The 25,974-nt window shown below is 35.8% G+C and overlaps 1 protein-coding gene across 5 annotated transcripts in view; it reads left to right on the top strand.

Annotated features, from left to right (window-relative positions):
* Window positions 1–4,023: 4,023 nt before the first annotated feature.
* The window catches only part of LOC128218359 (uncharacterized), a 75,387-nt gene continuing 53,436 nt past the window's right edge, over window positions 4,024–25,974 (top strand). For 3 of the 5 annotated variants that reach the window (XM_052926018.1, XM_052926017.1, XM_052926014.1), the window contains exon 1: window positions 24,070–24,155. The gene's annotated coding sequence lies outside the window, so the exon portion shown is untranslated. Of the gene's footprint in view, window positions 4,183–8,224; window positions 8,305–24,069; window positions 24,156–25,974 lie in introns of those variants that run through there. The other 2 variants (XM_052926015.1, XM_052926016.1) reach the window with 2 other exon arrangements.

The raw sequence follows: 25,974 nt of genomic DNA, 5'->3' as shown, positions 1-25,974 counted from the left end.
ATAGGCCGATAGGTCACGTTTCATGTTACCACCGACAATAGGCCTATAGGTCACGTCACATGATACCACTGACAATAGGCCTATAGGTGACGTAACATGCTACCAATTACAATAGGCCGATAGGTCACGTTTCATGTTACCACCGACAATAGGCCTATAGGTCATGTCACAAGATACCAGAGACCTATAGGCCTATAGGTCACGTCACACACTACCACTGACAATAGGCCTATAGGTCTCTTCACATGTTACCACTAAAAAAAGGCCTATAGGTCATTACCATGGTACCTATGGCAAAAGGCCTATAGATCTCTTCACATGTTTCCACTGACAAAACACATAGGTCACGTCACATGTTTCCACTGACAAAAAACATAAGTCACGTCACATGTTACCAATGACAATATACCTATAGGCATCAAGGCCACAACTCCAGCATTAATAATGAATGAGTTATGTAATTCGACAATATTTGATTGTCGTTTGATGCTCCTCATTTATGTCCGATTGAAAATAGAAACATGCCTGAAAAAAATGTAAAAAGATTCTGATAAAGTTTTAAGAGATACTGTATTAATTTAAAGCATTGTTTTTTGTTTATTGTTAGCATGAATGTTGTATCTCATTGTTATAAATTTATTATGGATATCTTCTTTCTTTTTCCTGGTTGTAAAGTATTTTTCATTAAAACTTCAAAGTGTCAAAAAAACTGAGCAATATTGACGAGCCATGTGTACGTCATAGAATGTTTGAGAGTGCATTAAGTTGTCTAAAATTAGTCAATATGTCAGCATTTTTTTATTGAAGATATTGTTTGATTTAAAAATAAAACCTGAATATTACAGGCTTGTCAGTTTGGACCTTGGTGGTATTTTGCCACAAAAACAGTAAAATCAATGTTGACTTGTGAATTTTATCAGTTTGTATGTCATAATGTTGGTTTTATGACACTCAGTAATTCAATCAACATATGCTGTGACAACATTGTGGCTCCATCTCCTCCTCTTCTATAATCCTCATCCTGCTCCTACTCCTCACTTTCATTTTCACGTTCATCCAAACCTTCTATAGATTTTCTTCGTTTGCTTCATTATCCTCTCCCTCTCAACAATTTGTCGCCCTTAATTCATCCTTATTTCTATATTTTTCCTTCTCTTTAGCTTCAATCACCTTATTTCATTATTATTTGCATCTTCTTTCCGTTCTCCTTATCTTCAGTCACCTCCTTTCATCATTATTTGTCTCTTCTTTTCATTATCCTTAGCTCCAACCACCTCACTTCTTCATTATTTGCCTCTTCTTTTTATTCTCTATAGCTCCAGTCACCTCACTTCATAATTATTTGCCTCTTCCTTTCATTCTTCTTAGATTTAGCCACCGCACTTCACCATTATTTGCCTCTTCCTTTCATTCTTCTTAGATTTAGCCACCGCACTTCACCATTATTTGCCTCTTCCTTTCATTCTTCTTAAATTTAGCCACCGCACTTCATCATTATTTGTCTCTTCTTTTCATTCTTCTTAGATTTAGCCACCGCACTTCACCATTATTTGCCTCTTCCTTTCATTCTTCTTAGATTTAGCCACCGCACTTCACCATTATTTGCCTCTTCCTTTCATTCTTCTTAAATTTAGCCACCGCACTTCACCATTATTTGCCTCTTCCTTTCATTCTTCTTAAATTTAGCCACCGCACTTCATCATTATTTGCCTCTTCCTTTCATTCTTCTTAGATTTAGCCACCGCACTTCACCATTATTTGCCTCTTCCTTTCATTCTTCTTAAATTTAGCCACCGCACTTCATCATTATTTGTCTCTTCTTTTCATTATCCTTAGCTCCAGCCACCTCACTTCATCATTATTTGTCTCTTCTTTTCATTATCCTTAGCTCCAGCCACCTCACTTCACCATTATTTGCCTCTTCCTTTCATTCTTCTTAGATTTAGCCACCTCACTTCATCATTATTCGCCTCTTCCATTCATTCTTCTTAGATTTAGGTACCTCACTTCATCATTATTTGTCCCTTCTTTTCATTATCCTTAGCTCCAGCCACCTCACTTCATCATTATTTGTCTCTTCTTTTCATTATCCTTAGCTCCAGCCACCTCACTTCACCATTATTTGCCTCTTCCTTTCATTCTTCTAAGATTTAGCCACCTCACTTCATCATTATTTGTCTCTTCTTTTCATTATCCTTAGCTCCAGTCACCTGACTTCATCATTATTTGCCTCTTATTTTTATTCTCTATAGCTCCAGTCACCTCCCTTCATCATTATTTGCCCCTTCCTTTCATTCTTCTTAGATTTAGCCACCGCACTTCATCATTATTTGTCTCTTCTTTTCATTATCCTTAGCTCCAGTCACCTGACTTCATCATTATTTGCCTCTTCTTTTTATTCTCCTTAGCTTCAGTCACCGCACTTCATCATTATTTACCTCTTCTTTTTATTCTCCTTAGCTTCAGTCACCGCACTTCTTCATTATTTGCCCCTTCTTTTTATACTCCTTAGCTTCAGCCACCTCGTTTTTTTCATTATTTGCCTCTTTTTGTCCTGCTCCTTAGCTCCAGTCACCTTACTTCACCATTATTTGCTTCTTCTTGTCATTCTCCTTAGCTCCAGTCACCTCTCTTCACCATTTTTTGCCGCTTCTGTGCATTCTCCTTATTTTCCAGTACATCATCGTTTTAATCTGTTGCCTCTACCTATCATTCGTCTGGTATTCGGTCATCCTACGGCACCATTCTTTGTATCACATTACTTATAGTTCTGTTAATCTGTTAACTTTTTATCTCTTCCCACTCATTATCATTACAAACCCTCGCTTTCTCCTTATTCTCACTACTATCGCAGCCTTTACCCCATTAACTTTACGTTTCATTTATTTCCCCATCTTGTTCTTCTCTTACATAATCTTCTCTCCTTTCTTCCATCACTTCTTCGCCATTGTTTCTCTATACTTCTTTATCTGGTAGGTAGGAGTATATATTTTCCATGACAGATTTTAAAATTCATAACAGAATAAACGAGTATATACACATTTGAATTAGCCTATCTGAGATTTCAAGAGCCTGTCTGGGTCGAAATGACAACGCACGAAGGAATTCAAGCCCGATATTCTGTAGTTGAACTCCTCGGTAGATGTTAATGGTATAACAATGTCGGATTTTTAAACGAGTTACGACATTTTACAAATAGCCTGAAATAGAAATGTGCTTTGGTTAACGAAGAGGATTGCTTTATAAAAACAGATAATTTATTCAATTAAAGTGTGGGATGTTTTATTATAGTCTTGACACGATGTTTGCCAAAGAAAGGTCATTTTGTCACTTGAATTCATTCTATTTATACGGCTCATAAATTCCGTAGAATTGCATGCAAACGTCAATTAATATAAAAAACGACCCCAGAACCCCTTCTTACCCCTTTTCCAGAAGCGTTTGCAATGCGTAGTTAACCCCTAAAATAGACGGTATTTATTTTGTCTCTGGGGGCCATGTCAAAGAGTATTTGCATACCAAGTAATGGACAGGCTAGTCTAAATTAATTAGTACAAAAAGATATAGACTAGGAAAATTAGTTACATTGCATTTTTACAAATTGTTAATATGAATTATTGTTTTATGTTTTGTTTTCGACTTACCTAGGATATAACATATAAAATTAAATCGCACTGTACCAAAGCACATATATCATAGTCGGTATTTTTAATGAAAAAAACAACAATTTTTCAATTAACGGTTGAGACAAATATTTTCCTTGGCCTTTATGTGTTTGTAAACTTAATCCAGTAGCTGGGACCTCTTATCAATGATAATGTATAAGGAATCATTAAAATAAATACAGAACTAACAAAGACTTGACTAAATCAATGCATTTGTATTCAACTCCTGGGGAATAAGGTCACATTTGTGTAAACAGGGAAACAGTAAATAGTCTCGACCCATTGGTAAACTGTATTATTTAAAAGTCTATAGATCTACAGATATATCGAACGTAAACATTTCATAGATATTGTAGCAATTGCTTATGATTCTAACTTTAAATTGGAAATTTAAGCGAAAATTGAAAGTGTGATATACGTTTGGAGTGGTTTGTTTTGAAACAGATATTCCCCTTTAATAAAGATTTGACATGTTTCCCAACGGACTAATTTGTGGATTATCCGGCTTCTACCAGTCGTAAGTGATTGCGCTCAATATTTACATTTGGTTATTAAAACACATCATTTTTTAATATCTTGAACTGCTACCTTGATATGATTATCAATATGGATGGAGTTTCTTCTCAATAGTTTCGATTTGTCCAAAGTAGGATGATGATGATAATGATGATGGTGGTGGTGGTGGTGATGATGATGATGATGATGATGATGATGATGATGATGATGATGATGACGACGACGACGACAACGATGATAATGATGATGATGACGATGTTGATGATAGATTATTAATTATTCAGGTATTTTCAGATTTGTGTAGTTTTTTAAGTTTTTAGCTATTGCCCACCAACCTCTTTCAAAATGTATATCAAATTCAAAATATAACCAAAGTTTCATCAGTGGCATAGACGTTCAAACACAAGTAATATAGGGAAAATATAAATACAAATTTGATATATTCTTAGTATTTTTCTATTTAGACACCTGCCGACTATGACATGTTAAAAACTCGAGAATCTACCTCGTGTTTGAAGTTTGCTTTATGGCGTAACCTCACCAGTGTTGGAGAATATTTGCACCAAGATAAGATTATAATGATGACCTCGTATATATTCATTACAATCATTTCAAACAAAATGGGCCGATCTATTTCCCGAGATCAAGTATGTGCACATTTGGGATCTGCAGTATTTAAAAAAAGGTTTGATATACGACTGTGTCAGTTGTTCGTGTTTTATTTAAATGTGTAAGCACCTGATTAAATTGTTCATCCTTTAAAGCTGCACTCTCACTGATTGAAGGTTATGACAACTTTTTTTTGTCGTGGAACGAGCCAATTTTTGCAAAAATCCATGGAAACCAGTTATATTAGACTGCTGACAAAAAATAGATCGCTGGTTTTTATATTAAAGTTCAAAAATTTATATTTTATGCATTTTTCTTAAACCGTTAGTAACGGTTTAAGCCATAAAACATTAATTTTCGAACGGAAATATGAAAATCAACGATCTGATTTTTTGTCAGCAATTTTATATCGTTGGTTTGCAGATATTTACGCAAAAAATTGCTCTTTCCAAGACCAAAAAATTTAAAAAGTTGTAAAAATGATATATCTGTGAGAGTGCAGCTTTAAGCCACATTTCTCAATAACACTTTGTGCCGAATGTTTAGAACGCTGTTAAAGTTAACAGAGTCTTCAACAGCATCGTTGTTAACTTTAAAGCTGCACTCTCACAGATATATCATTTTTACAACTTTTTTATTATTATTTTTTTGTGTTGAAAAGAGCAAAGTTTTGCATAAATATCTGCAAACCAATGATATAAGATTGCTGACAAAAATCAGATCGTAGATTATCATATTTCCGTTCGAAAATTAATGTTTTATGGCTTAAACCGTTATTAACTTCATTTTTTGAAACTTAAATATAAAAATCTGCTATCTTATTGTTTGTCAGCAGTCTTATATAACTGGTTTCCATGGATTTTCGCAAAAATTGACCGTTCCAAAACAAAAAATAAAAATGTTGTCAAAACGTTCTATCTGTGAGAGCTTTAAAGGTGAGATTCAAGATTCACACATATTTATTAAGTAACGTAAGCATATTGTTCCTCGTTTCTTAATACATGATAAGTTTAATTTACGTTATATATCACGTGACGTAATCATTTCTAATCATTTAATTGCATATTAAGTATATAAATGAAAGGGAAAATGAATAAACATGTGTATGCATAAATAACGATATCAAAAGAGGTTGGACTGCTACGTTATTTATCCAACAAAGAACAATTTAAATCCATTTCTATTATTGCACTACATGGTTAACAATATTAGAACGTATAACAAATGCTGCATGAATAAATATACACAACCGTGAACATTAGTATTAACTGTTTGTAAAAGTTCAATGAATTTGACAACACCTGGTTTTACATAGTAGGTTTTCGAAAGATGCTTTAAACAATATCGCTTAAAGATGAGAGTGGTCTAGTATAATATAGACATTTTATATTGTGTCATTAAAGGTCATTTTGTGGATGGAATGAAGATCATTGGGTTCAATATGTCACTGAGAAGTGGAAATAAACAGTATAAGTGGAATTCGCAAGTCATAACTAGATAACAAGTTACTGATAGAAGCCAGAAATGCATTTATAGATAAGTGGTTATACGTATTTTGTTATGATATGCCTCCATAGAAGGCCAAACAATACAGTTTGTCTCTGTTTACTTGCAAGATTTCAGCCTCCCCATTTTGAAATACACGAATATGACTTACAATGGAATGACCGGACCATGCACCATGCGAGTCAACTTGTTGTTTGCTAAGCTACAAAGTAAAACACTACTATTTCATTTGGTGTATACCGTGAAAACATTTTTGAGGCAGTTATAGTAAACCTGTTGATCAAATATGAACATTGCAGCCAAAGTAAATATGACAGGATAATGGGGATGATAGCATTTATAAGGTCATGAAAGGTTAGGCCAACCACGGTGTGTTTGTTTTGACCATGTGGCCAGTGAATTGTTACCAAAAACCTGGTCTCCGGGAAGCCATGTGACAGTTTCTAACAGTTGAAATGTTAAATGCGCGCCATAAGGACAAGCGTGGGTATCGAACACAGTGACACAAGTTTTGAACTTTAGTTCCAAACCTTCAGCTCTTCTAGCGATACGCCTCGATTGACGGGCTGACTGGATAGTTCGACTGGGTGAACCCAAGATGTCCATTCAATAATTATTATTATTTATATTTACTCTATTGATGCTTGCGTATAACATTCTCCTTCACAAACTCATTGTTTTGCTACTGGGCTTGCCTTTACAGTTTCCATGCATTATCCAACCGCAGAAAGCAGTAATCGTCAACAGTTTCAATCATACATTGGGGATAATAGACTGCATGACCAACTAATGATACGAAGGCCTTTTAAAACCCACTACATGTTTAAAGAACGGGATTATATAGATATACAAGAAGGCAAACTAATCGTTCGTTTGGCAAACAAACATTCGTGCGAAATCAGTTTCAAAACACTTTGTTTACAGGCTTAAAGAACCTCACAGAATTCTTATCGACTGCACATTTTCTTCTTTTTTTACGCTGACGATTGGGTGGGGGGACTTGTTGCCAACCAGTCTCGCGATTCTTTTGAATGTATCGCGTAACAGCAATATATTTCGCCTTTGGCCCGCCCAATTATGGAAGCGTATATCCATATACTGGTGATGCGATCATGCAATCGTGTCACTTGACAAGTTATAACGCGATAATGCGTTAGGTATGTCGACTTGTTCACTTAGTTACTTATTATTGTCGATTTTTTTTCGAAAAACAAAGCAACATAGCAACTAGTTGAAGTCATCGTGTGCAGTTTGATGTGGGCAAGAATACATATACATAATTACACCATCAACCATCAATTCATACGAAATACGCTTCCATAGCCACCCCCAAAACTTATTGGGGTCCAGACTCGAGCCTACGCCAAAGGCAAACTCGCACATTAATAACTACTAAGAAGAGCGCTCACAACTAAAAAATCAATAATCATACGGCATTTGTCAGGTATTTCTTACCGAACACTAAGAAAGTTATATTTATTTTTGGTCTTCTAAAGAGCGGCCCCGGGACTGACAACTTAATCTTTTAGAAAAAAAGAAAACATAAAAACACAGACTTTAAATTAGCAATGTATAAGCTTATCGCGCGATTCTAAATATTCGTAGGGATTCAAGCTAAATGCATAATACTTCATAGAAATGCATTGTACCCATTTGAGAAAAAAGAAACACACACACGGACACCATTTTTGCACTAACCCAGTATGTACTCTAACCATCGGTGGGTCTTTATGAAGTTAAACCATTCCGAACGGCCAGAACATCTGATAAGTAGAACGGGTATCAAATGGTATAATTCATTGGCAGAATTGGATTTGGGGCTTTGTCGGCTCGATTCAGCGTGATTAAACATAAAACATAAAAATCTATAAGGTACATGACTATGAAAACATTTAAGAAGGGTTTAACATTTAAATGGACATTATTGAGCTTGCTGATTGATTAAGAAAGGTGTTTTAAATAGAGGAATAGATGGACTCAGACTGAATTGAACATTAGTTTGTGAAACGTAAGTTAATGTTGTGTTTACATTATATATAATAGATGTTAACAATTATAATGCACGGATATATAGTTTTGTGATGTATATAATTCAGTTTGCTTGATACATGTAAATATTCGCAGGTAAACTTTTGATTGAAATAATCAGACAAGGTCGATGCTATACCATCTCCAAGTCTAAGTACTTTCGTATTGCAATCTTCTTATTTTTACAGAAAACGATCTAGATATTTAACACACATACAAAACGTTGATATATTTTTGTTTTCCTGAATAATTATAAACTATACATGTATACATGGCGAGAGTGCGTTTCATCCGAAATGGACATCTTCCACAACAAATGTATTTCTTTCTAGAGTTTGAGGTCAAAGGTACTAAAAACTACTTCAGAAACCAAATAAATTCAATTTTATTATAGACTAAGTCTTTTCAAAATTGGCTTTTAACAGAATTTCGAGAGGATCGTATTTTAATTGTGAACTATTTATTCTGACATCTTACGTAACTAGGAAAATATCTATGTAATTGATTATTTAAGTTCCAAATCGTATCTAAATTGGAAAATAATAGTTTAGTACAAGATATAAATAAGTCTCTTAAGATTTTCAAGCAAAAAAGCCACATGTTTTATGTATTAATTTGCGTTAACTTATCTTTAAAATTGATTTTATGACTTTGAAATCTTGACATCGAAATTTCACCGAAAAAGCATGTTGTGATAAGGGTTAAGTTCATCTTTTCATTAAAAAGGTTTATGTGAGCTAGTATTTTAATTAGGCATGCAATAAATAAGCTCCACAATGACATTAACTTTTCTGAATAGCGTATTTCCACATGGCGCGCTTCATGCCAGATCTATCGTTGTCACAGATGTATACCAAGTTTGTTTCCAATCCCAATATTGACCCGACATTGATCCAATTACACCACAAGATTTACCATCACTGATTTCTTTTTCAAACTCTTGAATTTGGTCATGCTAACTCTCAAACCTTAACCACAATGCTATCATATAGTTTACGTAAAATATTCTTGACAGTTTTTGAAAACAAGCGTTCTTTTGCATGGCATTTCATATGTTGGAATGTCTTAATTTTTTTAACTTGCATTAAATTTAAGTCGATGTTACAGAATTTCCTGTAGTGACCCTATTCCACCAGTGTATTTTACTTACAAACAGTGCTTTCTAATGAGAAACATGTACGTGCTCCCACTTTAGTTCGAGGGTTGACAATTTCTGTCGAAAAACAAATGAGAAATAAATGAAGAAGTCCGTTCACCATGTACATGTACTATAAAACATTAGTGTTATGCACCAGTCAATTGTAGCCGCGGTCCTCCAGGTCCGGGGGTATACCGGGGATAGCCGGTGAAAGGACCGTGTATTTACCTTCGCGGTGGCCCCGCAGTGCCGGATGAATGCGGTGGTTTGGTCTTTGCGCCAAATATAGCAAGGAATGGGCTTTACCTAGGGTCCCTGGAGTTTGGGGGCATTTGGCGAGGATTTTACCATCTGTTCGTTCCCGCAGGGCGGAGATTTTACCCGGGCTTGGCTTGACCGAAAGTCAAAGTCCCCGCTATTCCCCCGACCTTGGGGGGGGGGGGGGGGGGGGGGAGGTGGTTACAATTGACCGGTGCTTTAATACAACGTATTCGTTTTCAAATGTACAATAAAGATTAATTAACAATATTTTAAACGCGCTCAGATGTTCCAATTTCAGTGTTAAAGGGTCCTGCAAGTTTTTCAAATTGTATAGACCCACCCTTGTTGCCAAGAGCGATGATATATGAATAATGAGTATGCATAATTCATTGTTCAAATACAATATATCTTAACAGGGTGATTATTATGCACAAATGCGTTCACTTCGCTTTCAATGACACTCGTTTACCTTCGTATAACTGTTTTGCAATAGGTATCAATTCTATAATTTATCAAAGTCGTTCATCAGTTCAATTATAAATGTGTTTTAAAATTATAAATCATTCAGTAGAATTAAATATAAATTAAACATTCACTAATGTAAACTGTTTTTTTCGTAACCGTTTAAAGATAAATTTCATTATGTAGATCTAATTGCTGCCTACGTTTGGTCAGTAATTACAGCGCAGGGCTTTTCTGACATTTTTTTTAGAAATTTTAACGCGTAAACGGCATTAAGGAAAATTTAACGTGTAACGCTTCAAGCTTATTTATTCAAGATAACTGAAGAATAATAAACACAACTATAACATCAGCCCAAAGATGCATTTTTCAATTGTGAAGTAGCCGAAATTCGGCGTTTGTTACAAAAGATGAAAAAGCATCTCGACATATCTAGTATCCAGTGAGAGTGACAGTCACAGTTATAATAATATATTAAAACAATATAAATATATATATATATATATTATAATACAATTTAATTGGATCATCCTTTTCAACTATCTATTCGTATTTAAATTATATGTTGTCCAAAGATGCGTTCACGGGTGTATTTTCCCTTGATTTCATATTAATTGCAAAATTAATTTCTTAGTGCACAAACTGAGCGAGATGAAAACTGTTCAGCGTGTGAGCGTGATTCTCGCATCTCCTTGAATTCGTCAGAGTCGACATATTTCATAACTCTCAGGATGTAAAGGATTGTTGCCAAAAAGGCTACCGAAGTAGTACGTGTGCATGTATACATTGTATAACTGTGTTTACATGTGTAGAACAGGTTGTAACAGTAACCATTCGACCTTAATCTTTTTTCAGTACGTAACAAAGACTTAAACCCCCGATCAAGAGATCAGTTGTGTCTAGTAGCTCGACCTCCGATCACCTTTGTAATGATTAATCGTCATTAACCCACACTAATCTTTATTAATTCAATATCCTCATAATCGGATCAGGTCTGGTTAAAATGGATAAGCTTGGACAAAATCATTTGAACCCCTGGTAGAGTATACGTACTATATATCAATGACTCATTTTATGTGTTTTATAAGGAATCACAAGGAACAAAACCTGTTCAGTTAGTATGGTTCACTGCACGTGTCTTCTTGTTTGTCTGATTGAGTACTGTCATCATTGGCATCGATGTCATATTGAATACATGTATCGTGGGATCGACCCTCGGAACCGAGTTTATTTAACGTATACTACTATATCGTGAGTTCCGACAAGTCAGGAATAATAATATCTGTCATGTGTTTTCGGTCCGGATAGAAAAATCCGACCCGAAGGCACCTGCGTTGCCAGGTTACGAGGCTTGCCGAGTTACCGGCTTCGCAGTGCGCCCGAGGGTAGGATTATTCTATCCGGATCGGACACATATAAATGATATTTTTCTAGCATACCTTAAAATTACCACGATTGTGAAAAAATGACACAGATAAACGCATTTTTGTAGATTTCACTAAAAAGCGCGTGCGATGAAGTTTACGGACGTCATTTTGTTCACTGCATAGATCAGGATATTCATTCAATATTACTTCTTGTATACAAATAAAAAGTGTTGCGTCAAAGCGCTTATCTAGCATGGGGGTGCCATATAGATTTTTCCAGCACGGCAAAATTAACCGGAAATGCCTATCCGGTGTGCTAGAACATAGTTGCCCACTTCTGTAACACCTGAATCCTCGCCATCTTTGGCAGTCGTAACCATTACTATTCATCTCGTCCATTTATTAACCACTGCAAGAAATAGTTAGTTTTCTCAATATTGTACCAGAGATTCAGATTTTAGTAGCGAAATGGCACGTTTTCCTTTGGAAACTCACAAACTATTGGTGTTATTTTAGAATCTCATTTTAGTTTTACATGGATATTAATAGAGACAATTCAACTGATGCTGCAGACTGAAAGAATCATTGGTTAATATTTTGAAATCATCAGAAAACAATAGCATTACTATAAAGTATCAATATCACAATCAGATTATTTTCGCACCATTTATCAATTAATTATGAGAGCTTAAGAATATATATATAGTATGCAATTATATGAACTAAAATTATTTCTCTATATTTCAACGGGTTGAACGATCCTTTTTTGTTCCTAAATATCCCTTTACATGCCTCGGGATAAACACAATTATGGAATATGCAACGAAACATTTCGTATTGACTGATATATTTCAACTGTTCTTGTCTGTCTGTCTGTCTGTATGTCTGTCTGTCTGTCTGTCTGTCTGTCTGTCTGTCTGTCTTGTCTGTCTGTCTGTCTGTCTGTCTGTCTGTCTGTATTTGTTTGTTTAAGTTAGGGCACACTTTTGCATTGGCTTATAACTATGTTCAGCTTCAGCTTTGGCTTCACAAGTTGCTTAATCTCTAACATTCCAAAACTAATTATATGTTGCAGTTGTGAGACTATCGGCATACTCATTTAAAATTCATAAACATTCTCTTTAAGTTGGATACAAGTGTATCCAATAATAACTATCTCTCGTGTATATGTTGCCGTTGCTAGACATTCGGCATACGATCTTTAAATTCATAAAATTATATTTTAAGTTGGATACAAATGTTGTCTAACTATGACCAGTTCAGTATTTATTTCAGCATACTAGTTTGTGTTATCACTGCTCGACAATCTAACAATTTTAACTAGAATAGAAAATGAGATCACATCTTTTCTTAGTCTCCACACATCTCATTACCAGAGTCATCGACATATCGTAAATCTTCAGCATCAGCAGTCTCATCACCAGCTGGTTTGCATTGAAATAATCTCTGACAATGTCCAGTGTTCCTGCAGCACATGCTCACCTTTTACCGCCGTCGACACCATCGTCGCCTTTGTAGCCAACATAACCACACCATGAATCATTCGAACAATTTTAAGCATACAAGTTCTGCACAAGCTTCGAACAAATTACCACAGAACCATTTTTAAAGTAAGCTTCCTTAGGCAGTATTGCAATATTAAAAAGAATGGAAAAAACACATCATGTTGGTGCCATAGCACGTATACCATCTCTATTAAAAATCGTTTAATCTTCGGTTGCTTTTTAAATCAGTGTAATAAATAAAAACGATAGTCCGTGTTGTTCAATTGCATCGGAGAGTAAAAAGATTTTTTTTATTTGCTTTCTTAATAGTTTTGACCTGTAGTAAAGGAATCATTTAAGGCCTCGCACCATCCTTTGGGAAAAAAGAGATCTCCAAGATCAAGACTCAAGTCAACAGTTGAGCATGAACTACAGACTGATTAAATAACCCAATACAATTTATATACACTCCGATGCAATGTTCTCCACTTCCAGTGGTTTGAAAATATTAAATTCTGACCCAATACTAATTTATGGATGACTTATTTTAGATAAAAGATTGATTTATTATAATCAAGCGCTCACTGTATTTCTTTAACGATCCAATACGTGGTACACGTCTGAAATCTGATGAACTTCGGCCAAAAGATAGCAAAGATTTGAAGTTGATTTTTTTTTTCAATACTCATGAAAAATTCAATAGTAAATAAACAGTAGTGTGTTATCCGTTAATAAAAAGACGAGACAGGACGTTTTAAATACAAACATAAGCCCTTAAAAGTTAATTTAAACAGTTACGGATGTTTTTAAATAGTAGAAATGAACTTCAAGATGCAAAACGGGTTATGTATGGTGATGAACAGTAACTTTTCTTTTCAATTTATTTGGTGTCCTTTTCATAAAAAAAAATCATTTTTAGGCGCCACTGTAAAACTGCTATATTATCTTGGCCACTTTCACATAATAACGTTAAATATGATGTAAAATAAAATAAAAACCTTACCTAATGAAGAGGCTTACGAATTTCAGAGCTATTAAAAAAAACCATCCATATCGAGACGCAGTTTTGACATGTTTTAGGGTTTGTAAACATTGCCAGAATAGAGATCGGTTATCTTGGTTTGTTTTTGGACTTTTTCTTCTTTCGCTGATCTTAACCCTGAGTTGTGTTTGTGTTGCATGCAAGATATTGATCAAATGTCAACATCGAGATGAGTAATTAGAAGGATTTACCATATTAATTGGATTTCGATAGCCATGCAGTTTGCACCATTGTGTAATCGATTAAAAGCAAATAATTCGGTTTTCTTCGTTGTCAGACTTTGAATAAGAAACTTTCGAGTTGCACGCAGAAGTGTTTATTTTTCTAAATAAATTGACGACAAATATTTGCTAACACCGCTGTCGACAATAACTCTTTTAGGGACAAAGATTGGGTGCGCAGTAAAACCAAAGAATGTCCGATGCTGATGTAACAACATCGAAACAAATCAAAGTACTGAAAGTATCGAAGCTATGGGTACTTTAAATAAACAATCAACAATAATATAAATACAGTGATTTCATGCCATCAGTGCCTACATGTGCGATAACTGGAATTTGGAAGTCTTTTTAGTCACAGTTGTTTTATGATATTGACTGTTCACCTTTTTGTAATCATAAACATTTTTCTTGGTGAACTAGCCGACCAAATATGTCGTGCGATGGGTTCATAAAACTAAACAGAACAAAGTTGAATGCATGGAGTATACGAATAAGTATGAAATAGACACCATGTCATTCGTTTACTGGTACTAAGGTGTTAACTGTTATGCAATAGTGTCAGTAATTTATGGTAAGTGCTATAACAACCGTCTTATTAAAGATCAGGGATGCAACAGAAGAGGAATACATATAAAACGAAGATCATCTCGTTTGTCCAAAAGTCGATGTGATAGGAAATCTTGCAATAATTTCTGCGTTCAGTGTTGAAAGGTCTTTTATTGGAATCACAATACTGTCTGTTGTTTGGTTGGCTGGTTGGGTTGGTTGGAGGGGGTGAGTCGTGCAGACGGTTTGTTGGTCAGTCGGTAGGGCGGGCGGTCTGTTGGTTGGTTGGTCGGTCGGTAGGATAGGCGGCCTGTTGGTTGGTTGGTTGGTCCGTCGGTAGGGCGCGGGGTCTGTTGAAAAAGAACACATGTGGTCAGAACTGCTTCTACAGATAGCGGGTTGTTATGAAAATTGGTACACACGATGAAGTGTACCTTATTCATTTGTCGATAGCTTTGGCTAGAGTTATTGCCCTTTGATTCAGTTATCAAATCATAGCTTTCAGCGAACTAATTCCACAGTTTAAAATGGAATATTCGGAAACTAGGCACACATGCTTGGCATGAAGCGCACTAATATGTTTCTGGCAGCAAAGTGTTTCAAGAGTTACATTCACTTAAAGTTGAACTTTAATTTACACGGTTTGCTATTTTGTTAGTTTGTCAAGTGGTTTAGGAGGGATTTATCTGCCATGAGGTGTATATATATATAAGTGCCAAACAAACTATTCGTCTGCTGCTGCCAAGGGTTTATGTATATTTTTTCCACTGTAGCTATACTGATATCCGTTGAGTGACCTTCTTCCTAAGTTAGAGGCATCCACTGTTCTGAAACTTGGTACATTTGATCATGAGTTCTTCTCAGTTGCGGCAAAATCGTTCAAGCCATTGTTTTGTTTTACTTTTACGGCGATTTTATAACAAGACACCAGCCATATATACATACAGCCTCATGACTTTAATATATATTTGACATCTGAATCTGCCATGGGCGTAAGTGGAATTAAGATGTTTAGTTAGTAGAAGTGTTTTAAAATGCAATGAATCATTACATAAGTGCCTGGATCACCCGCGGTGCTTTATCGATGGTTGAACACTCTCACGTTTAAAGAAAATGCCAAACACTACATTAATATTACAACGATAAGAAGTGATGTTAAGAGCTATACCCTTATTTGTCCCGCTTAAGTGAAATGAGAATGAAAGCCAAAAATAAACATTTTAGTGTCAATTTAAATTTTATTGACTTAAAAAAGGTGAACTATCGTTTATCATGTTGTGTAGATTTGTTTATGCACATCAAGTGTTTAAAACTTGAATCTGAAGCGACTTGTAGAATATATTGTTGCAATTCCCTTAAATGTATAATGCTTAATACTAATGGTACGACTATTGTTAGGAGACTGTCAGATTGGGGTTAAAGGATATGTTTGGTGTTTTTGAATTTTGTACGTTATTAAATGCTTGAAGAGAGGCCAGGCCGTTTTTACTGAAACTGTTCATTGAAGATATTTGTAGTAAGAAGTGTAGTTTTGTAAACTCCTCTAGCACTTGCGTAAAGCTGCACTCTCACAGATATACCGTTTTTACAACCTTTTTATTATCTTTTTGTCTTGGAAAGAGCATTTTTGTGTAAATATCTGCAAACCAATGATAAAAGATTCCTGACAAAAGATCAGATCGCAGATTTTCATATTTCTGTTCGAAAATTAATGTTTTATGGCTTGAATCGTTACTAACGGTTTATGACAACTGCATAAAAAAATCAACGCGATCTAATTTTTTGTCAGCAGTCTTATATAACTGGTTTCCATGCATTTTCGCAAAAAATGGCTCGTTCAAAGACAAAAATTAAAAAAAAGTTGTCAAAACGGTATATCTGTGAGATTGCAGCTTGAAAGCATACGTTTGTTTGTGAAAAATGTTTGTTTTCCATGTTAATATAATTTCGAAAAAGTAGGAAAATAAAATTATGTAACTGTACTTTAATATAATTTGAAAACAAAACCAACAACAACCGTGGACTTGTAACAAGAGATCATGTTCCGGTATACACAGTGGATTTGTAACAAGTGATCATGTGCCGGTATACACAATGGACTTGTAACAAGAGATCATGTGCCGGTATACACAATGGACTTGTAACAAGTGATCATATGCCGGTATACACAGTGGATTCGTAAAAAGAGATCATGTTATGGTATACACAGTGGATTTGTAACAAGTGATCATGTGTCGGTATACACAATGGACTTGTAACAAGTGATCATGTGCCGGTAAACACAGTGGATTTGTAACAAGTGATCATATGCCGGTATACACAATGGACTTGTTACAAGTGATCATGTGCCGGTATACACAGTAGACTTGTAGCAAGTGATCATATGCCGGTATACACAGTAGACTTGTAGCAAGTGATCATATACCGGTATACACAGTGGACTTGTAGCAAGTGATCATATGCCGGTATACACAGTGGACTTGTAACAAGTGATCATGTGCCGGTATACACAGTGGACTTGTAACAAGTGATCATGTGCCGGTATACACAGTGGACTTGTAACAAGTGATCATGTGCCGGTATACACAGTGGACTTGTAACAAGTGATCATGTGCCGGTATACACAGTGGACTTGTAACAAGTGATCATGTGCCGGTATACACAGTAGACTTGTAGCAAGTGATCATATGCCGGTATACACAGTGGACTTGTAGCAAGTGATCATATGCCGGTATACACAGTGGACTTGTAACAAGTGATCATGTGCCGGTATACACAGTGGACTTGTAACAAGTGATCATGTGCCGGTATACACAGTAGACTTGTAACAAGTGATCATGTGCCGGTATACACAGTGGACTTGTAACAAGTGATCATGTGCCGGTATACACAATGGACTTGTAGCAAGTGATCATATGCCGGTATACACAGTGGACTTGTAACAAGTGATCATATGCCGGTATACACAGTGGACTTGTAACAAGTTATCATGTGCCGGTATACACAGTGGACTTGTAGCAAGTGATCATATGCCGGTATACACAGTGGACTTGTAGCAAGTGATCATGTGCCGGTATACACAGTGGACTTGTAACAAGTGATCATGTGCCGGTATACACAGTGGACTTGTAACAAGTGATCATGTGCCGGTATACACAGTGGACTTGTAACAAGTTATCATGTGCCGGTATACACAATGGACTTTTAACAAGTGATCATGTGCCGGTATACACACTGCTTATTATTGCTACATACACTTTTACCACTGTAAACTGTTACAGACTTTGGTGTTATAAAACCTTGCTGATTTTAAAGCTGTACACTCACAGATTGAACGTTTTGACAACTTTTGTATTTTTTTGTCTTGGAACGAGCCATTTTTTTGCGAAAATCCGTGAAAACACGTTATATAAGACTGCTGACAAAAACTTAGATCGCAGATTTTTATATTTAAGTTTAAAAATTGATGCTTTATGCATTTTTCTTAAACCGTTAGTAACGGTTTAAGCCATTAAACATGAATTTTCGAACAAAAATATGAAAATCTGCGATCTGATCTTTTGTCAGCAGCCTTATATCACTGGTTTGCAGATATTTACGCAAAAATTTGCTCATTCCAAGACAAAAAAAAAAAATAAAAAAAAATGTCAAAACGGTAAATCTGTGAGAGTGCAGCTATAATAGTGGGCTTACGTTCTCGGTGTTAAATAATTCATTCATGTAAGTACACAAACGTTAAGTTGGAATTGTTTTGATGAACTACATTATGTTCGTGATCTACCTTCCATGACTTCTTTTAGACCCCCCCCCCCCATAAAAACCTCGTGTCTATAAATAATACAGATTACTTTCATCGGAAAGGCCGATGCTCGTTGCGATATTGAGCTGTATGCACGCAGCACAGCTCGTGATCTGCATGGCATTTTGTCGTGAAACAAATGCAATTTGCACTAAGGTCGCAAACAGGCTCAACTAAAGAACTAAGGAACCACGTGGAGATGTCGTTAGATCATAAGTGTGGTATCCATTTTGACTAGAATTATAACTCTTTGTTATTTCTTATAAAACATATGTGTGTGATGTGACGATGAGCTGTTTATGATTAAGTCAAATATAAATTTTCTGTTATTTTCTGTTATTTGTCATACTTGAGTACACTAAGATTTTTTTGTGCTTTAACTCATTATGTATGTTTTAATTCAATGATAAATAAATACAATTACATTACACTAACTATGGCCAAATGTTACTTTAAAGTGCCATAACTGTGGCAATATTGACGCAATTATAGGTTGCAACATATATAATCTTTTAAATTTTAAAGAACAGGATGTCTTAACATTGAGATAGTATACAAAATTAGCCAAACCTTGCGCATGTTTTACGGAACTCTCCGTACCATCGCCCGGTTATACGAGGTAGTTACCGTGCGTGTTTTTTTTACGGAATTGGCCGACCTTTGCGCGTCAAACTAAGTTTTAGGGTTGACAGGTGTTTAAAGATTTTAAACACCATACAAAGTTCACGGCAGGGAAATTTAAGTAACACTTCAAATTGATAGAATATTCATTATTGTAATCATAATCGGATCATTTAAAGTATTTTATTGACTGAAAAGTTTAAAGTTTAAATAGCGGTCGAGATGTGTTGTCTGAATGTCCACTCGTACATTGTCACCTTTTGCAAAGCTTCACTTTGTTTTTTAATTGACACTAAAGCTCAGCCAAACTGTTGCAATTAAAAGAAACCATGTCTCGTTTTGAAATTATAACTTATGGTCCTGATAGAAAGTCCGCCCCGAGGGCACGCGCCGAAAACGGAAACGATGCTTGCCGAATTACAGGTCACGCTGCGTGCCCGAGAGTCAGATTTGTCGATCCGGAAGGGAAACACAAGATCAATCTTTTTTATGCAAACCTTAACTTTTCAATATGCGAAACATGATGTAGAAAATGCATTTTGTACATCTCGCCATTTCACCTTTATATCGGAGTACAAAGAAAGTGTTAAGTATCCTGTCCCTGTGGTTTGGCTTCAGATCTGATCAAATAGAAAGTGCTTAGATTCTTGTCCCTGTGGTTCGGCTTCAGATCTGAGTTCATAGGTAGTGTTGAACTTTTTGTCTCTGTGGTTAAGCTTCATGTATGAGAGCATAGACAGTGTTGAACTTCTTGTCCCTGTGGTTTTGCTTCAAATATGAGAGCATAAAAAGTGTTGAACTTCTTGTCCCTGTGGTATGGCTTCATATATGAGAGCATAAAAAGTGTTGAACTTCTTGTCCCTGTGGTTTTGCTTCAAATATGAGAGCATAAAAAGTGTTGAACTTCTTGTCCCTGTGGTATGGCTTCAGATCTGAGTTCGTAGGTAGTGTTGAACTTCTTGTCCCTGTGGTTTGGCTTCATATATGAGTGCATAGAAAGTGTTGAACTCCTTGTCTCTGTGGTTTTGCTTCATATATGAGAGCATTGAAAGTGTTTTACTTCGTGTCCCTGTGGTTTGGCTTCATATACTAGCATGAGATCATAGAAAGTGTTAATCTTCTTGTCCCTGTGGTCTGGCTTCAGATCTGAGTTCATAGGTAGCGTTGAACTTTTTGTTCCTGTGGTATGGCTTCATATATGAGAGCATAGAAAGTGTTGAACTTCGTGTCCTTGTGTTCTGGCTTCATATATGAGAGCATAGAAAGTGTTGAACTTCGTGTCCCTGTGGTTTGGCTTCATATATGAGAGCATAGAAAGTGTTGAACTTCTTGTCCCTGTGGTATGGCTTCAGATCTGAGTTCGTAGGTAGTGTTGAGCTTCTTGTCCCTGTGGTATGGCTTCATATATGAGTGCATAGAAAGTGTTGAACTCCTTGTCCCTGTGGTTTTGCTTCATATATGAGAGCATAGAAAGTGTTGAACTTCTTGTCCCTGTGGTTTTGCTTCAAATATGAGAGCATAGAAAGTGTTGAACTTCGTGTCCCTGTGGTTTTGCTTCAAATATGAGAGCATAGAAAGTGTTGAACTTCTTGTCCCTGTGGTTTGGCTTCATATATGAGAGCATAGAAAGTGTTGAACTTTGTGTCCCTGTGGTCTGGCTTCATATATGAGAGCATAGAAGTGTTGAACTTCGTGTCCCTGTGGTCTGGCTTCAGATATGAGAGCATAGAAAGTGTTAAACTTCTTGTCTTTGTGGTTTGGCTTCAGATATGAGAGCATAGAAAGTGTTGAACTTCTTGTCCCTGTGGTTTTGCTTCAGATATGAGAGCATAGAAAGTGTTAAACTTCTTGTCTTTGTGGTTTGGCTTCAGATATGAGAGCATAGAAAGTGTTGAACTTCTTGTCCCTGTGGTTTTGGCTTCAGATATGAGAGCATAGAAGTGTTGAACTTCGTGTCCCTGTGGTCTGGCTTCAGATATGAGAGCATAGAAAGTGTTAAACTTCTTGTCTTTGTGGTTTGGCTTCAGATATGAGAGCATAGAAAGTGTTAAACTTCTTGTCCCTGTGGTTTTGGCTTCAGATATGAGAGCATAGAAAGTGTTGAACTTCTTGTCCCTGTGGTCTGGCTTCAGATATGAGAGCATAGAAAGTGTTAAACTTCTTGTCTTTGTAGTTTGGCTTCATATATGAGAACATAGAAAGTGTTGAACTTCTTGTCCCTGTTGTTTTGCTTCAAATATGAGAGCATAGAAAGTGTTGAACTTCGTGTCCCTGTGGTTTGGCTTCATATACTAGTATGAGATCATAGAAAGTGTTGAACTTCTTGTCCCTGTGGTCTGGCTTCAGATCTGAGTTCATAGGTAGCGTTGAACTTTTTGTCCCTGTGGTATGGCTTCATATATGAGAGCATAGAAAGTGTTGAACTTCGTGTCCCTGTGGTCTGGCTTCATATATGAGAGCATAGAAAGTGTTGAACTTCTTGTCCCTGTGGTTTTGCTTCATATATGAGAGCATAGAAAGTGTTGAACTTCTTGTCTTTGTGGCTTAGCTTCATATATGAGAGCATAGAAAGTGTTGAACTTCTTGTCCCTGTGGTTTGGCTTCATATATGAGAGCATAGAAAGTGTTGAACTTCTTGTCCTTGTGGTTTAGCTTCATATATGAGAGCATAGAAAGTGTTGAACTTCTTGTCCCTGTGGTTTTGCTTCAGATATGAGAGCATAGAAAGTGTTGAACTTCTTGTCTCTGTGGTTTAGCTTCATATATGAGAGCATAGAAAGTGTTGAACGTCTTGTCCCTGTGGTTTTGCTTCATATATGAGAGCATAGAAAGTGTTGAACTTCGTGTCCCTGTGGTTTTGCTTCATATATGAGAGCATAGAAAGTGTTGAACTTTGTGTCCCTGTGGTTAAGCTTCATATATGAGAGCATAGAAAGTGTTGAACTTCGTGTCCCTGTGGTTTGGCTTCAGATATGAGAGCATAGAAAGTGTTGAACTTCTTGTCCCTGTGGTCTGGCTTCATATATGAGAGCATAGAAGTGTTGAACTTCGTGTCCCTGTGGTCTGGCTTCATATATGAGAGCATAGAAAGTGTTGAACTTCTTTTCCCTGTGGTTTTGCTTCATATATGAGAGCATAGAAAGTGTTGAACTTCTTGTCCCTGTGGTTTAGCTTCATATATGAGAGCATAGAAAGTGTTGAACTTCTTGTCCCTGTGGTTTAGCTTCATATATGAGAGCATAGAAAGTGTTGAACTTCTTGTCCCTGTGGTTTAGCTTCATATATGAGAGCATAGAAAGTGTTGAACTCTTTGTCCCTGTGGTTTCGCTTCATATATGAGAGCATTGAAAGTGTTGAACTTCTTGTCCCTGTGGTTTTGCTTCAGATATGAGAGCATAGAAAGTGTTGAACTTCTTGTCCCTGTGGTTTAGCTTCATATATGAGAGCATAGAAAGTGTTGAACGTCTTATCCCTGTGGTTTAACTTCATATATGAGAGCATAGAAAGTGTTGTACTTCTTGTCCCTGTGGTTTTGCTTCATATATGAGAGCATAGAAAGTGTTGAACTTTGTGTCCCATGTGGTCTGGCTTCATATATGAGAGCATAGAAAGTGTTGAACTTCTTTTCCCTGTGGTTTTGCTTCAGATATAAGAGCAAAGAAAGTGTTGAACTTCTTTTCCCTGTGGTTTTGCTTCAGATATAAGAGCATAGAAAGTGTTGAACTTCTTTTCCCTGTGGTTTTGCTTCAGATATAAGAGCATAGAAAGTGTTGAACTTCTTGTCCCTGTGGTTTTGCTTCAGATATGAGAGCATAGAAAGTGTTGAACTTCTTGTCCCTGTGGTTTAGCTTCATATATGAGAGCATAGAAAGTGTTGAACGTCTTATCCCTGTGGTTTAACTTCATATATGAGAGCATAGAAAGTGTTGTACTTCGTGTCCCTGTGGTTTTGCTTCATATATGAGAGCATAGAAAGTGTTGAACTTTGTGTCCCATGTGGTCTGGCTTCATATATGAGAGCATAGAAGTGTTGAACTTCGTGTCCCTGTGGTCTGGCTTCATATATGAGAGCATAGAAAGTGTTGAACTTCTTTTCCCTGTGGTTTTGCTTCAGATATAAGAGCAAAGAAAGTGTTAAACTTCACGTACCTGTGGTTTTGCTTCATATATGAGAGCATAGAAAGTGTTGAACTTCTTGTCCCTGTTGTTTTGCTTCATATATGAGTGCATAGAAAGCATTGAGCTACTTGCTCCTGTAGTTTGTCTTCAGATCTAAATTAATAGAAAGTAATTAGCTACCTGCCCCTATGGAGTGGACATCAATGGAGAATTGCAATACTAAGTTTGCTTTTCTTGAGTTAGATAAATTATAATTTAATTATGACAATTAAAAGTAATAAAATGACTTTCCAATTCTCTGCCTATGAACCAATATTTGTTTATGTCATATTTCGATGTGTGGATTGCTCGTTGAATGGAAAAAGCAGCATTGTTATGCTTGTATTTTGGTAAACTCTTTTAAGATTACATATGTCATGTGCGTTAAAGTTGGGATCTTGTATACATAATTTAACAATAGATGATCCGATACGATTGTAGAATAAATGCCGTCTATTTTCAAAAACCTATTTGCGCTAATTCTGTAGACTTTATCAATGGACAGAGTTTTCGTCCTGTGGATAACAAGTCGGAGAATAATTGATTGGATATTTGTTTTGTTGTAATGTTAGTATTTGGCTCAAATGCAAATGTACGGCATTATTATAGTTATTTTTGCTCTGTGAACAATATAATTAGGTAAGACAGCAAACTCAAATATGAAGATTAGTTTTCTTTATTTTCGCAGAAAATTGTGATACGTAAATGACCATTAGGATTTATGAAGCCTGGGTGAGTTAATCATGATATTGCCCTTCATTGAAAATGTAGAACATTAATTTAATTAGTTGTCCAAATATTTCGAAATAAGCTAATACTAAAATGATTGATAAATAATAACTACTTATCATGGAACTTATATTAATAAAAAGCTGCGGTAGTTAATTTGCATCGACATTAAAACTCATTTGTGAAACTTATAATACCAACTGCGGGGCAAATATAGTGATATATTACTCATAGGTCTACCTTGTTCGCCATAAATACCGTTTTATCAAAACACCTTTTTTGATAAGAAGTCTAAATTTGCCTCTTTAGCTGTTATGATTTATTAAAATCCATATTTTCAATGTTTGTATTTTTGATCCCCTGGGCTTATGTTTGTGTGGGTTCGCCATTCCCAAGTTGCCATGTTATGTTACCCGATGACTGGCAACATTAATGTGCTCCAGATGAACTTGGCAGCGACTGGATTATATACGGAGATGATATTTCAAATTACTTAAAAATAATAATAATAATAAGCAAAAAAAAAAATTGTGAAAAAATCATGTTACACTGAAATTAAAAATTAAACATGAAATACACACGGCCTTCATCAGGACTGAACTCTCGCGGTGGAATCTTTATCTTTTTTGCCAGAAGAATTCTAAAACAAAAGGACGTTGTTTACCAATACGGAATTTCACGAACGTTGATGACTGATGATGTGTCATTTAACACCGCAAAATAAATAATATCTTATGTTGTATTAATACCTTTCTGTCCGTGTGTGCTTTTCGAAATCTGGAAACATGAATTTGGCCACTGTTGAACACGAGTGTATCATATAGGAGAAATATTTAAACGAAGCGGACAAATCCTTCCAGATTTCCTGTGATGGACATTAAAGTAATAAATTTAAACCAGTAATCTTCATTTGGACAGATCATTCACTTGTTGACACTCAAACGCCTGAACAGTACATGTAAGTCATATTTTGGACCACCAGGTATTACAAAGTTGGACTCCCCTAAGGGAGAGGAGGTCAATTGATCATTTGGCTTGAGACGTTCCGTTTGATGGTAATCAATACTAACTTAAAAAGATTAAATAATAAAACTTTTGAATTAAACTTAATATTAATTGAATTTACGCCTAAGTCGTGGATCATGTTTATCAATACTAACAATATGGTTATAAAGGGTGCAAGTTTGGGATTAATACATTTGATGTTAAGAATTAGTTTTATTGTGTTTTCTTTGTTTTTGTTTTTTTTATAAATGGAAAATTTATTGTTTAACTGTTATTCAGATTAAATTGCAATAGTACGGAAGCACTGAAGGGACATATTTAGTTATTATTTATTTTACAATAGTGTCAATTTATATTTAAAACCATGTCTGTAGTGATTTGAAATGATTTTTCGCAACTAAATTCGTAAACATTATTAAGTGTTTGTCAAATGTCTATTCAAACATACACATTCTGATTCTATTTGTATTTACCTTCGGCGAGGAAGAGTCGAATAATCACTAATTAGATAAAACGGCATCGAAGTCAATTGACACCGGTATCACAAAGGATAATCAATTTACTGTACACGCCTTATCCGATCAGTTCAAAACGTGTCAGAAAAACATCAAATTCAGACCTCGGAATTCTATACGAAAATATTGAGCCAATGCGAACTGATAAGACGTTTTTGAAATTCATGTTTGCCTTGCACAGTAGGACTCTTAAAATATAATCCTGAAAGTGTTGATTATGTAGGCTACCTAGTAAGGAATTTAATGCAGTAGGCAAAGAATTGTCCTAGGCATTTGTTTTGCTAATGGATTCGGTACTGGCT

Source organism: Mya arenaria, chromosome 14 (genome assembly GCF_026914265.1).
Source record: "Mya arenaria isolate MELC-2E11 chromosome 14, ASM2691426v1".
Classification (NCBI taxonomy): domain Eukaryota; kingdom Metazoa; phylum Mollusca; class Bivalvia; order Myida; family Myidae; genus Mya; species Mya arenaria.
Note: the sequence above shows the minus strand (reverse complement) of the source record. Positions and strands in the feature narration are given on the sequence as shown.